This window comes from Oncorhynchus keta, chromosome 4 (assembly GCF_023373465.1).
Source record: "Oncorhynchus keta strain PuntledgeMale-10-30-2019 chromosome 4, Oket_V2, whole genome shotgun sequence".
NCBI classification, from domain to species: Eukaryota; Metazoa; Chordata; class Actinopteri; order Salmoniformes; family Salmonidae; genus Oncorhynchus; species Oncorhynchus keta.
This window is the reverse complement of record NC_068424.1, coordinates 24,735,257-24,750,796: the sequence shown is the minus strand read 5'-3', so window position 1 is coordinate 24,750,796 and position 15,540 is coordinate 24,735,257. Positions and strand designations below refer to the sequence as shown.

Here is a 15,540-nt window from a genome sequence, read left to right as displayed (position 1 = left end):
TTTAGCCTCCTCCCTTGCTGGTGCTTAGGTCAGTGTTATAGGTTTGAGTAGATCATGGCTGCAGTAGTGTATGGCTGGAGGGGGCATGAGGCTGCCGTCATGTAAACGACACGTTGCTTCAGAGGTCTCCCTCTCTGTTTGACCAGCTGTACTTCCACCTCTCTGGCCAAAGTGTCAGAGCAAATGGTCGTGCAGCTAAAATTGCTATACTCTTTGGCAGCTTGCCTCCAAACCCCCCCCCCCCCATTCCAGCCTCTCAGGGGGAGAAAGAGGGAACGATGACTGATGGAGTGCTTTGGAAAGGGAGGTCTGCAGTATACCATGACCCCTTGAAGAGTAGAGAGCCATCCATAAGGGGCTTTTCTTTGGAGTGCACTGCAATGGTTTTTCGCTCCAGAGTCATAACGAAGGCCCCTCTGTGTCGGAATATCCCCTAACATGCTCCCCCCACCCTTTTTTTCTTATTTTCCGTTTCCTGGAAAAAATACAGTATTTCTGGCTTAAGCTGACTGGGTTATCCGTGTCCATATACATCATTTGGAAGTTTTGTAGATCCCGGTTTAGAAATCAAAACTATCTCAGGGGGGATGGAGTAATGTGCTCTAAAGCCCAGAGCAATGCCATCTGTCTTGGCTTTGCATTGCAGTGGGAGTATATAAAGTCTGAAGAGGGCCACTTGCAGTCCACTCACAATTTATTAAATCAGTGTAGCACCATTGTTTCCATGGCGCCAACTGATTGTGGCTGTTTGACAACATTCAATCGAAATGACCTCCTGACCAAACTCCCACTTCCCTTCTCCTACTGAGGAGAAAACCCAACACACTCCAACCATCGCTTCAACCCCCATAACAAGGTCACACACTCAGGTTCAAGTCCTCCTGAAACATTAAACTTCCATTTCCCCACCAACAAATTAGACAGTAATCCTCTAACAAAGTGCTTCCCAAATGGTGGGTCAACTCAGAACCCAATGAGTAGCAGAAGTGACTAATTCCTTTAGGGTCCCCGTTTGAGACTGGATCCTGGCTACAAACACTGGGCTTGTTTTTTTTGGTAGGCGACAAGGCAACTCCAAAAGCACATTTGGGAAACACTGTCTAGCCCAGCGTGCAAAATTGGTTGAAATAAAATCTTAATGAATGTTATACTGGTTGCAATGACATCATTTCAACCTATTTTGCCCGCTGAGAACTAACCCTGCCTTCTATGCTAATGGACCAACCCAAAGTATGATGTTACCAAAGCATTGCATACCAGCTGTATGTTCAGACACTTGAATTGTATGGTTTCAGCCCCTGCTGTACTTGGCCTACAGAGCAGGTTCAGGTTGATATCCAAGGAAGCTGAAAGCTTGATTCATCGTTCTCGTTAGAGGCAATAACCAACAGGACCCAGAGTAAACTCTCCTATCTGCCAAACTGTAGTCGTCAATGAACTAAATAATCCACCATGGACAAGGAAACAAACTTATGTAACCAATAAAGCTTGTTTCTGTTTGACTCTAATTCAAATTTCTAATTCATAAAGTACATTCATATAATTTTTATTACTAAATGCTCAATATTTACATTACATTCAGGCATCTAACCGTATTCTAGAGCTGCCTCAAAAACAGCCAAAGTGCCAAATGAGATTTACGAGAACACAGTCCATGTAATGGGTTCCTGAGGCAAATGCTACAACTCAACTCAAGCCCTCTTCACCTGCTCTTAAACTGTTCAGATTGAGAACTTGGCCTCTCTGTCTGCCAGGGTCTATATAACAGAGGAGATAGCAGTTAGCTGTTAGACCATATAAATCCACACAGCAAGTGGCTCGTGGCACAGGACTTACTTTGTCGGATTTTTGATGCCAAACAGCGATTAACGTCTGAACTCGGACTCTTCCACTGGGCGCAAATCGCTGAAATATAGATCCACAAAAATACATTCACACCTGAGGAGCGCCATTGAAGCTTTGTGGTCAGTGGTCTTCGAATGACTGACAACCTGCTACTGAAGTAGGGAGCGTTATTTGGTACACTACCCCGTTCCTGTAAATGGTTTGTTCCTATAGAGGTGTCTTGCAATATAAAGCAGGCAGACAGGCATCGAGGCATTCAGTTACTGTTCGATTGAAGGTTAGAATGGGCAAAACTAGTGACCTAATCAACTTTGCGCATGGTTTGATCGTCGGTGCCAGAAGCGCTGGTTCTAGTATCTCAGAAACGTCTGGCCTCCTGGGCTTTCAAGCACGACAGTGTCTAGGGTTTACCGGGAATGGAGAGACAAACAAAATACATCCATTCAGCGGCTGTCCTGTGGGCGAAAATGACAAGAATAGTCCAAGCTAACAGTCGGGACAAAAACTCCTGCCTGGTGTTAATGGTACTTGCTGGTGCGGGTGGTGTAATGGTGTGGGGAATGTTTTCCTGGCACACCCGTAAGATCCCTTGATACCAATTGAGCAATGGTTGTACACCACAGCGTATCTGAACATTGTTGCTGACCAGGCGCAGGGGAGTCCAACCCGGGTATACCTAATAAACTAGTAACTTCTAAGACATTTCTTGCTAAGTAGCAAGAGGCAAATGGTGTAAACTGTGCCAAGGATGAGTCATTGGGATTTTATATGCAGATTTTCTCATAAATTTGCTTCTTTGCCTCCTGTCTTTTACTCTCCTTTAACGATTACATGCCTATTTCTACTTTTGTTCCCCCCCGCTCCCTCTTTTCAAGTTTAGAATGAGGTCCACCTTGACGGGGAAGTTAAACATCCAACACACCAGAGTTCAAAGGTCACACACTCTTCTTTTCAATCCTCCTCATGGCGGAGGACACTCTACTCTTTCATCAAAATATCCCACCGTAAAAGTTAGAAAGACTGACCTAGCGTGGTAGATCACCCCGCTCCCCTCGCTAAAACCTTGCGAGACGTTACGAGACCGAACTAAAAGGATGCGACCGCAATAATACCCCATTCCCACTTCCCCTTCACACTCCACTGTTACACACCAAGTAGTGGACTACATAGATTGCATCCTCTGACGGAAAATTCAAAAGAAGGCCCCGAAGCCTTCAGAACTTTTCTTTGCACAAGTCAAAACAAACAGAGAGAAGGGGAGTGTTGGGGAAATTAAAAGCAGTTGGCCAGCCATTGAATACATGACCCTGGGAGAGAAGCAGAGGAAGAAAGGATGATCCACTGCCTGAGGATGTTAAAGAGAATATCTGAGAATATCCAGTTGGCATGGGAGCAATTAATTGCTAAGAAACGTTAACAACAAGCAGATCCATTCAGAACAAACAAAGCATATTTGTGTATTGTTTGTGTGAATGAGGTCTGACTATAAACTAAAATGAACCCAAGGACCACGACCACAGTTTATTGTGAAAAATAAACTTCCTGCATAAAATACTGTCTAAACAGTTCTATTTAGACAGGTGTGGCCATCTTATAGACATTTCAACTGACTAGCTAGTCTTAGGCAATAAAGAGGTATTTCTTCTTTCTGTAAGTCCAGCTCATTGACTGGCCATTTAACGGTGGTGTGCATCACTCTACAAAAGGCCTGTCAGCTAAAACGTGCCTCACTATGTAGAAGGGCTCCCCAAGACATGTCCATTGTCACAAACAATCAGGATTTCTCCCTGCAATTAGTTGAATGGGTGGTACTGTAAGATTTGTTTGTTGCCATGACACCAAGCACCCCCTCCTCGCATTCCTTCTCCATCTGTATCACCAAAACCAACGCATGACCACAAGATCTTCCAAGACATGTGACACTGGATTATAGGTTTGTTTATGGTTACCCACAAAGCAGCAGGGGATGACTAGCATCCCTTCAACCGCCTGCCATTCTTGCCAAGTGGCTCCTCTGACCCATACGTCTCTGCTCTAACCGCTAACGTTAGGGTAAACCCTTGGTCCCGAACACCGCTTCCAAAACCCACAGTTATTGTGCTCATTCAAAACAGATTGGCTGAAAAGAGTTCAACATTATACTCTCCATACACACATTATACTGTGTCAATACATACGCTCTATGCCCAAAACTCGAACTCCTACCGTGACGGCCCACTTCACAAAGTTACGCTCAATACACCAACAATGGAGCGATTTCACAGCCGATGATATCTCAAGAACTGTGAGTGGAGGGAGAGGAAATTGCTATTTCATACACAGGGTTTTGCCACCCGGAGCATTTTACAGCACGGTTTGCCAGGTATACTTCCCCTGCATTGTGTTTCCCATTAAAACAACAGCAGGCTTCACTTGGTTTCCAGGTCTGACTCAGCTGTTACAGTAAGCCTGCTGACTTGGGGATTTTTCAGGAGCATGGTTAAAGGAAGGTTGCAGTGCGGTTTAAGTCAGCAGCATGGGCCAATTTGGGATCAACCTTCACTCTCAGGTTGGTGGGCCTTGGAAAGGGAAGTATGTTTAAAATCTGGTTTGAGGACTGGAGTCGATCAAAGGTTTAAGAGCTTTACTCTGCTGTGATAGACTAAGGACAGCATTGTTCAGATGAGGCTCATGGGAAGGTACACTTTAGGCTTCTGTCATTTGTACAACTGAAGAACCTGGTTAGAGTCTAGTGTTCTGGAGGTGACCCAGAAGGGTGTGGTGGTGTAGCACTGCAAAAAGTATGATGGTGTGGCATCCAAAATAGTTAAAGAAAACACTTTATATCTCAACAACCACTAGTATCTGCTTGTCTCCAGATTCTTATCTGGAGCCTAATACTTCTGAATCCTTACCATCTTGACTAGGGAGGGAAGATGGACAGTTGGCCATGCAGTGAAGTGTGTAACATCCATGACATCGCACTCCAAAAACACGCTTCATTTCCATTCAAAGTAATGGAGGATTGCCTCAGACTGAGAGATGACGTAGAAAGACCACTTAGTCAAGACCACAGATGGTTAACGCAAGGCAAAGAATTGAGGGATGGGGATATGGGTCAAGATTTGAATGTACAGTAAGTCATAATGAGCACTGAATTATACAATAATCAACCAAGACACTAAGACAGTCCTGTCATTGCTACGTCTATTTAATTATTATAATTAAGCATGTAATCCTTTATTTAACAGGGCAAGTCAGTTAAAAAACCATTTCCTATTTACAATGACTGCCTATCCCGGACGACGCTGGGCCAATTGTACACCGCCCTGTGGAACTCCCAATCACAACCGGATGTGATAGATCCTGGATTTGAACCAGGGACTGTAGTGACACCTCTTGTACTGAGATGCAGTGCCTTAGACTGCTGCGCCATTCTAGCTTGACAAGGACAGCACAGTCTAGAAAGTAATTTAGGTTCATATTTATCCTTCCAAACATTGTAAAAGTTTTTTTTGAACAGTCCTGTGGGACACAGTAATAGCACTTTTCTGACAATCCCCATAACATTATATGGCAGAACCGTAGGCATAGAATGACTATTCCTATTGGCAGACCATAATTAAGGAGCATAACATACAGCTCGATCTCCTGTAGGACACATCATATACTGTACTGTACTTCAGGGGAAGCCTTAAAACCCAAAGGTGAGTTTGCATTTATGCGTTTGACTGACCGCAACAGTTAACCCATGGCTCTAAAGGCGTAAATTGGGTGGAAACAGCTGGAACTTCTTCTGAGAGGGAGAGGTAGTTTCGTAGCCAATCACGTGCACACACATGGGGAAAAAACACACAGACACACACACCAATGGAGGTGTGTTTATAATAGGCTGAAGAACTCGCTGTGGGTCCTCCAGAATAGGTCCCTACTGAGCCGTGTTCTAATATTATGTCTATGAATGGGGATTTTCTGTGCTGTGCTGCTACTGGATGGATGAGGAATAGTAATAATGAGTCTATAGGGCTCTTCGCCTCTGTTGAGACCATGTTATTCTGCCTTTGGAAAGGTGGGCAGACTGTGTTATATACATGCAACACAATCATAATCACTGTTTGAGGAGGGGCACTGTTTTGGATGGACAGCAACCATGCTACATTAGCGAGTGTTAAAGGCCTCGTCGCCACAAACCGAGGCGAGAAACTGATTTGCTGGTTTGTAATTAGATCCCAATCAAGAGAAGGGCATTGCTGAGTTTTTTTTTTTTTTTCCCCAACTGCCTTGTTTTCCAGCTTCTTGATTAAACAGAAAGAAGAACCTTTCTGTTTAATCAAGAAGCTGGGAAAAAAAGGCAGTTTAGTCACACTTTAACTGCTTAAGTAATCTCTGTGAGGGGGTGGTGAGGAATCAAATAAACAGGCTAAATGAATGAAGAAACGGGGTTGGAGAGAGACAGTGATGACTTCATACACACCCGTAGGGTTAAGGTTGGCAGGAAGAGGTAAGGTTTATTAGTGGGAGGCTGCTGATCACATTTGTGGTGGGGTTTGGGGAAGTGTGTTGACGGTACTATGTCACATATCAAAAACAAAGCAGCTGCAGTCCAGCTGTTGAGAGTAGAGACCCCCCCTGAGAAAGCCCCAGGATCTAGTCCGCCTGAAAATTCATCAGCATCGATTCAGAAAAAGAGAAATAGAGAGACAATCTCTTCCTCTACCCCCCCCCCTCTATCTTCCATTAACAAGTTAGGCTGACAGCATCCTTGCAGAAGTTGCAGCCTAACCCTTCACCCATGCCTCATGAAAACAGCCTTAGACCAACACATATTACATCCATGGAATGTTGAATCTATGAGAGTGTGACATGTGTTTGGATTTGCTGCTGACAAAGCAAAGGATGTTCAATAACCACGCTGGAAGGCACAGATGGTTAGTGACTACACTCTTAACCACAACACAGAGACCACAGTATAAATCAAATACAATTGTATTTGTCACATGTGCCCGAATACAACAGGTGTAGACCTTAATGTGAAATGCTTATTTACTGGCCCTTAACCAACAATGCAGTTCAAGAAATTGAGTTAGAAAATATTTACTAAATAAACTAAAGTAAAACATTTGAATCAAAAAAGGAACACAAGAAAATGACATAACAATAACGAGGCTATATACAGAGGTTACCGGTACTGAGTCAATGTGCGGGGGTAAAGTGACTATGCATAGATAATAAACAGCGAGTAGAAGCAGTGTTCAATGAAAATGTAAATAATCAGAGTGACCATTTGATTAATTGTTCAGCAGTCTTATGGCTTGGGGGTAGAAGCTGTTAAGCAGCGTCTTGGACCTATACTTGGCGCTCCGGTACCTCTTGCTGTGCGACAGCAGAGAGAACCGTCTATGACTTGGGTTACTCGAGTCTTTGACAATTTTTTGGGCCTTCCTCTGACACCGCCTACTATACAGGTCCTGGATGGCAGGAGGCTTGGGATACGCACTACCCTCTGTAGCACCTTACGGTCAGATGCAGAGCAGTTGCCATGCCAAGCGATGATGCAACCGGTCAGGATGCTCTCGATGGTGCAGCTGTAGAACCTTTTGAGGATCTGGGGACCCATGCCAAATCTTTTCAGTCTCCTGAGGGGGAATAGGTGTTGTTGTGCCCTCTTCACAACTGTCTTGGTGTGTTTGGACCATGATAGTTTGTTGGTAATGTGGACACCAAGGATCTTGAAAATCTCAACCCACTCCACTACAGCCCTGTCGATGTTAATGGGGGCCTGTTCAGCCCTGCTTTTCCTATAGTCCACGACCAGCTCCTTTGTCTTGCTCACATTGAGGGAGAGGTTGTTGTCACTGACCTCCTCCCTATAGGCTGTCTCATCGTTGTCAGTGATCAGGTCTACCACTGTTGGGTTGTCAGCAAACTTAATGATAGTGTTGGAGTCGTGCTTGGCAACGCAGTCGTTGGTGAACAGGGAGTACAGGAGGGGACTAAGCATGCACCCCTGAGAGTCCCAGTGTCCTTCTGTAGCTCAGTTGGTAGAGCATGGCGCTTGTAACGCCAGGGTAGTGGGTTCGATTCCCGGGACCACCCATACGTAGAATGTATGCACACATGACTGTAAGTCGCTTTGGATAAAAGCGTCTGCTAAATGGCATATATTATATATTAGGATCAGTGTGGCAGATGTGTTGTTGCCTATCCTTACCACCTGGGGGTGACCCGTCAGGAAGTCTAGGATCCAGTTGCAGAGAGAGGTGTTTAGTCCCAGGGTCCTTAGCTTAGTGATGTGCTTTGTGGGCACAGCATTCTCACAAAGGTGTTCTCACAAAGGTTGTCCAGGTGGGAAAGGGCAATGTGGAGTGCGATTGAGATTGTGTCATCTGTGGATCTGTTGGGGCGGTATGCAAATTGGAGTGGGTCTAGGGTTTCCGGCATGATGGTGTTGATGTGAGCCATGACCAGCCTTTCACAGCACTTCATGGCTACCGTTGTGAGTGCTATGGGGCGGTAATCATTTAGCACTCACATAATTTAGTTACCTTTGCTTTCTTGGGCACAGGGACTATGGTGGTCTGTTTGAAACATATTACAGACTCGGTCAGGGAGAGGTTGAAAATGTCAATGAAGACACTTGCCAGTTTATCCACCTATACTTTAAGTACACGTCCTGGTAATCTGTATGGCCTTGAATGTTTACCTGTTTAAAGATCTTGCTCATAACGGCTACAGAGAGCCTGATCACACAGTCATCTGGAACAGCTGGTGCTCTCATGCATGCTTCAGTGTTGCTTGTCTCAAAGTGTGCATAAAAGGCATTTAGCTTGTCTGGTAGGCTTGCATCACTGTAGTCTATAATAGTAGTCTGTAATAGTTTGCGGATGTTGCCTGTAACCCATGGCTTCTGGTTGGGATATGTACGTACGGTCACTGTGGGGATGACGTCGTCGATGCACTTATTGATGAAGCAGGTGACTGAGGTGGTATACTCCTCAATGCCATCGTATGAATCCTGGAACATATTTCAGTCTGTGCAAGCAAAACAGTCCTGTAGCGTAGCATCCGCATCATCTGATCACTTCCGTATTGAGCGAATCACTGGTACATCCTGCTTTATTTTTTAGCAGGAATCAGGAGAATAGAATTATGGTCAGATTTGCCAAATGGAGGGTGAGGGAAAGCTTTGTATGTGTCTCTGTGTGTGGAGTAAAGGTGGTCGAGTTTTTTCCCTCTGGTTGCACATGTAACATGCTGGTAGAAATTAGGTAAAACGGATTTAAGTTTGCCTGCATTAAAGTCCCCGGCCACTAGGAGTACCGCTTCTGGATGAGCATTTTCTTGCTTGCTTATGGCCTTATACAGCTCGTTGAGTGTGGTCTTAGTGCCAGCATCATGTTTTTGGTGGTAAATTGAAGGCTACAAATAATATAGATGAGAAAACTCTTGGTTTATAGTGTGGTCTTCCGCTTATCATGAGGTATTCTATCTCAGACGAGCATCACCTCGAAACTTTAGACATCACACAGTAGCAGTTATTGACAAGTAGACACCCACCTTGCCCCTTGTCTTACCAGACATATTTTCTCTGTCCTGCCAATGCACGGAAAACTCAGCCAATTCTATATTATCCATGTCGCCGTTCAGCCACGTCTCTGTGAAACTTAAGATACTACAGTTTTTAATGTTGGCTAATAATACTGACGGTAGTGGTGGTTTACCTACTCGCCTGCGAATTCTCACAAAAATAATTTAAAGTTGATGAGGAAAGATTCTAAAACAGCAACAGCCGAGGCTGAGTCACTAATCAGGCAAGCAGCAATCAAAGGCTGAAGGATGCACCACCCCTGCTTCAAAAGACAAGCTGACACTTTTCCAGACAGAAGAGAAAACACTCAAGCACCAAAGAAACTTCATAAATCTGTTGGCTGCAGATGGCTGCTCTGTCATTAGCGGGCCCCCTCTCTAGTCTCATCACCTTCAGTAAGAGAGAGAACAAACACAGCAACACACAGCAGTACTCAACTGACTTCAATCAACAGGATGCCTAGCTGCCTGTACTTCTAAAGGCTTCTCAGGGCTCAGAACCGTCACTGTGGGATGAGAAGAAAGCCACTCTCTCCCTCTGATCTCCTATAAACAGATACCTGCTTGTTTTTCGCTATATCTTTCCACTCTGACAGTGACTTTCCAGGACAGGATAAAAATCCCATCAGGCCACTTTGTCTGTCGCATAGCGTCAGGACATTGCATGGGCGCTCCTAGAAAAACCCTAATATTTCATACAGGTTTCATGTTCTATTAACGTATGGATTTGATGCATTTCTAACCCCTGTAGAAGGTGACCTAATGTAGGAACATTTTATTTCCTTTCCTAGTTTCAGGCAGCATTCGGGTCTCTTTTTGGAAAAGAGGCTCAAACCCAAAGGGGATTTCCTGGGGGAAACAAAGGTTACATAAATAAATACTGGCTTGGGAAAGGGAGAGGGAGAGAGGGAGAGAGGGAGAGAGGGAGAGAGGGAGAGAGAGAGGGAGAGAGGGAGAGAGGGAGAGTGGGAGAGAGAGAGAGAGGGAGAGAGGGAGAGAGAGAGGGAGAGAGGGAGAGGGAGAGAGGGAGAGAGGGAGAGTGGGAGAGAGAGAGGGAGAGAGGGAGAGAGAGAGGGAGAGAGGGAGAGTGGGAGATGTCAATGGCCTGATGCATTTTACTCAAGACCTCAAAATTAAAGAGAGAAAAAACTATCTTTAGGCACATCAAAGTGTTTGAAAATGGGCCAGCCAAGCACTAGTCTCTTTGATGAACAAAGCTTTGATTTCAACAGGCTGATTAATGCAACGATAGGAGAATTAATGAGAGATTAATGAAAAGATAAGGGAAATGGGGAAAGGAGTTTAATATCAACACCAGTCACCACAGTAAATTGGACCCATTCTTTATGGCTGTCAACAATGTGCACTTAGTGGCTACCCTGGTGTGCTGTCTTTCCCAGCTCTTATGGTCATTGCCACGCGATATTCGACCATAAGAATTGGCAAAACAAGGGTCGTTGGAAATTTAGTACCAATATGGAATTTTAAAAGCCTGTTATATTAAATGAAGTGTCCCTTAATATAATCCACATGAATAATTCAATAAATCAGATATTTTATATTAATAAAGAAATGCCAAAATTCTGCATTTTGACATTTCCCTCCGTGCACCCTCAGTGACATCAAGGCAGTTTTTACCAACTTAACCCCAAAATTTCTCCAAGTTTTCACCATCATCAAAAGCCCTAGTTATTTTGTTGCTTTTACAAAATGATTTCTCAAGATTATTATTTATTTCACGTGATTGGTGATTATTTATGTCTGGCCCTCATTTTAAGGTTAATAACACTGTTACGTGAACTGAATTCTAATTGTAATATGGTGGAACTATTACTATTCCTTTTTAACTACATTTTCCTAAGAAATATTGAACATTTAAAAGTCAAATCATAGTGTAAAAGCAGGTGAGCTGGTTGTACTCCTTTTTACAATTTTCTTGTGTTTTGTGATGGAAAACTGAGCGGGTCAAGCATAACACGTCAACCCTGTTACCTATAGATAGACAGGCTAGAATAACACATCAACCCTGTTACCCATAGATAGACAGGCTAGAATAACACATCAACCCTGTTACCTATAGATAGACAGGCTAGAATAACACATCAACCCTGTTACCTATAGACAGACAGGCTAGAATAACACATCAACCCTGTTACCTATAGATAGACAGGCTAGAATAACACATCAACCCTGTTACCTATAGATAGACAGGCTAGAATAACACATCAACCCTGTTACCTATAGATAGACAGGCTAGAATAACACATTAACCATGTTACCTATAGATAGACAGGCTAGAATAACACATCAACCATGTTACCTATAGATAGACAGGCTAGAATAACACATCAACCCTGTTACCTATAGATAGACAGGCTAGAATAACACATCAACCCTGTTACCTATAGATAGACAGGCTAGAATAACACATCAACCCTGTTACCTATAGATAGACAGGCTAGAATAACACATCAACCCTGTTACCTATAGATAGACAGGCTAGAATAACACATCAACCCTGTTACCTATAGATAGACAGGCTAGAATAACACATCAACCCTGTTACCTATAGATAGACAGGCTTGAATAACACATCAACCCTGTTACCTATAGACAGACAGGCTAGAATAACACATCAACCCTGTTACCTATAGATAGACAGGCTAGAATAACACATCAACCCTGTTACCTATAGATAGACAGGCTAGAATAACACATCAACCCTGTTACCTATAGATAGACAGGCTAGAATAACACATCAACCCTGTTACCTATAGATAGACAGGCTAGAATAACACATCAACCCTGTTACCTATAGATAGACAGGCTAGAATAACACATCAACCCTGTTACCTATAGATAGACAGGCTAGAATAACACATCAACCCTGTTACCTATAGATAGACAGGCTTGAATAACACATCAACCCTGTTACCTATAGACAGACAGACTAGAATAACACATCAACCCTGTTACCTATAGATAGACAGGCTAGAATAACACATCAACCCTGTTACCTATAGATAGACAGGCTAGAATAACACATCAACCCTGTTACCTATAGATAGACATGCTAGAATAACACGTCAACCCCGTTACCTATAGATAGACAGGCTAGAATAACACATCAACCCTGTTACCTATAGATAGACAGGCTAGAATAACACATCAACCCTGTTACCTATAGATAGACAGGCTAGAATAACACATCAACCCTGTTACCTATAGATAGACAGGCTAGAATAACACATCAACCCTGTTACCTATAGATAGACAGGCTAGAATAACACGTCAACCCTGTTACCTATAGATAGACAGGCTAGAATAACACATCAACCCTGTTACCTATAGATAGACATGCTAGAATAACACATCAACCCTGTTACCTATAGATAGACAGGCTAGAATAACACATCAACCCTGTTACCTATAGATAGACAGGCTAGAATAACACGTCAACCCTGTTACCTATAGATAGACAGGCTAGAATAACACGTCAACCCTGTTACCTATAGATAGACAGGCTAGAATAACACATCAACCCTGTTACCTATAGATAAACAGGCTAGAATAACACATCAACCCTGTTACCTATAGATAGACAGGCTAGAATAACACGTCAACCCTGTTACCTATAGATAGACAGGGTAGAATAACACATCAACCCTGTTACCTATAGATAGACAGGCTAGAATAACACGTCAACCCTGTTACCTATAGATAGACAGGCTAGAATAACACATCAACCCTGTTACCTATAGATAGACAGGCTAGAATAACACATCAACCCTGTACCCATAGATAGACAGGCTAGAATAACACATCAACCCTGTTACCCATAGATAGACAGGCTAGAATAACACATCAACCCTGTTACCTATAGATAGACAGGCTAGAATAACACGTCAACCCTGTTACCTATAGATAGACAGGCTAGAATAACACGTCAACCCTGTTACCTATAGATAGACAGGCTAGAATAACACATCAACCCTGTTACCTATAGATAGACAGGCTAGAATAACACGTCAACCCTGTTACCTATAGATAGACAGGCTAGAATAACACATCAACCCTGTTACCTATAGATAGACAGGCTAGAATAACACGTCAACCCTGTTACCTATAGATAGACAGGCTAGAATAACACGTCAACCCTGTTACCTATAGATAGACAGGCTTGAATAACACATCAACTCTGTTACCTATAGATAGACAGGCTTGAATAACACATCAACCCTGTTACCTATAGATAGACAGGCTAGAATAACACGTCAACCCTGTTACCTATAGATAGACAGGCTTGAATAACACATCAACCCTGTTACCTATAGACAGACAGGCTAGAATAACACATCAACCCTGTTACCTATAGATAGACAGGCTAGAATAACACATCAACCCTGTTACCTATAGATAGACAGGCTAGAATAACACATCAACCCTGTTACCTATAGATAGACAGGCTTGAATAACACATCAACCCTGTTACCTATAGATAGACAGGCTAGAATAACACGTCAACCCTGTTACCTATAGATAGACAGGCTAGAATAACACATCAACCCTGTTACCTATAGATAGACAGGCTAGAATAACACATCAACCCTGTTACCTATAGACAGACAGGCTAGAATAACACATCAACCCTGTTACCTATAGATAGACAGGCTAGAATAACACATCAACCCTGTTACCTATAGACAGACAGGCTAGAATAACACATCAACCCTGTTACCTATAGATAGACAGGCTAGAATAACACGTCAACCCTGTTACCTATAGATAGACAGGCTAGAATAACACATCAACCCTGTTACCTATAGATAGACAGGCTTGAATAACACGTCAACCCTGTTACCTATAGATAGACAGGCTAGAATAACACATCAACCCTGTTACCCATAGATAGACAGGCTTGAATAACACGTCAACCCTGTTACCTATAGATAGACAGGCTAGAATAACACATCAACCCTGTTACCCATAGATAGACAGGCTTGAATAACACATCAACCCTGTTACCTATAGATAGACAGGCTAGAATAACACATCAAACCTGTTACCTATAGATAGACAGGCTAGAATAACACATCAACCCTGTTACCTATAGATAGACAGGCTAGAATAACACGTCAACCCTGTTACCTATAGACAGACAGGCTAGAATAACACGTCAACCCTGTTACCTATAGACAGACAGGCTAGAATAACACATCAACCCTGTTACCTATAGATAGACAGGCTAGAATAACACATCAACCCTGTTACCTATAGATAGACAGGCTAGAATAACACATCAACCCTGTTACCTATAGATAGACAGGCTAGAATAACACATCAACCCTGTTACCCACAGTCAACCCTGTTACCTATAGATAGACAGGCTAGAATAACACGTCAACCCTGTTACCTATAGATAGACAGGCTAGAATAACACATCAACCCTGTTACCTATAGATAGACAGGCTAGAATAACACATCAACCCTGTTACCTATAGATAGACAGGCTAGAATAACACGTCAACCCTGTTACCTATAGATAGACAGGCTAGAATAACACATCAACCCTGTTACCTATAGATAGACAGGCTTGAATAACACATCAACCCTGTTACCTATAGATAGACAGGCTAGAATAACACATCAACCCTGTTACCTATAGATAGACAGGCTAGAATAACACGTCAACCCTGTTACCTATAGATAGACAGGCTAGAATAACACGTCAACCCTGTTACCTATAGATAGACAGGCTTGAATAACACATCAACCCTGTTACCTATAGATAGACAGGCTAGAATAACACGTCAACCCTGTTACCTATAGATAGACAGGCTTGAATAACACATCAACCCTGTTACCTATAGATAGACAGGCTAGAATAACACATCAACCCTGTTACCTATAGACAGACAGGCTAGAATAACACGTCAACCCTGTTACCTATAGATAGACAGGCTTGAATAACACATCAACCCTGTTACCTATAGATAGACAGGCTAGAATAACACGTCAACCCTGTTACCTATAGATAGACAGGCTTGAATAACACATCAACCCTGTTACCTATAGATAGACAGGCTAGAATAACACATCAACCCTGTTACCTATAGATAGACAGGCTAG

The 15,540-nt window shown here is 43.0% G+C and overlaps 1 protein-coding gene across 3 annotated transcripts in view; it reads right to left on the bottom strand.

Annotated features, from left to right (window-relative positions):
- The window catches only part of LOC118371722 (collagen alpha-1(XVIII) chain-like), an 88,990-nt gene that overhangs the window by 58,997 nt on the left and 14,453 nt on the right, over positions 1-15,540 (bottom strand). The gene's annotated exons all lie outside the window — the stretch shown is intronic.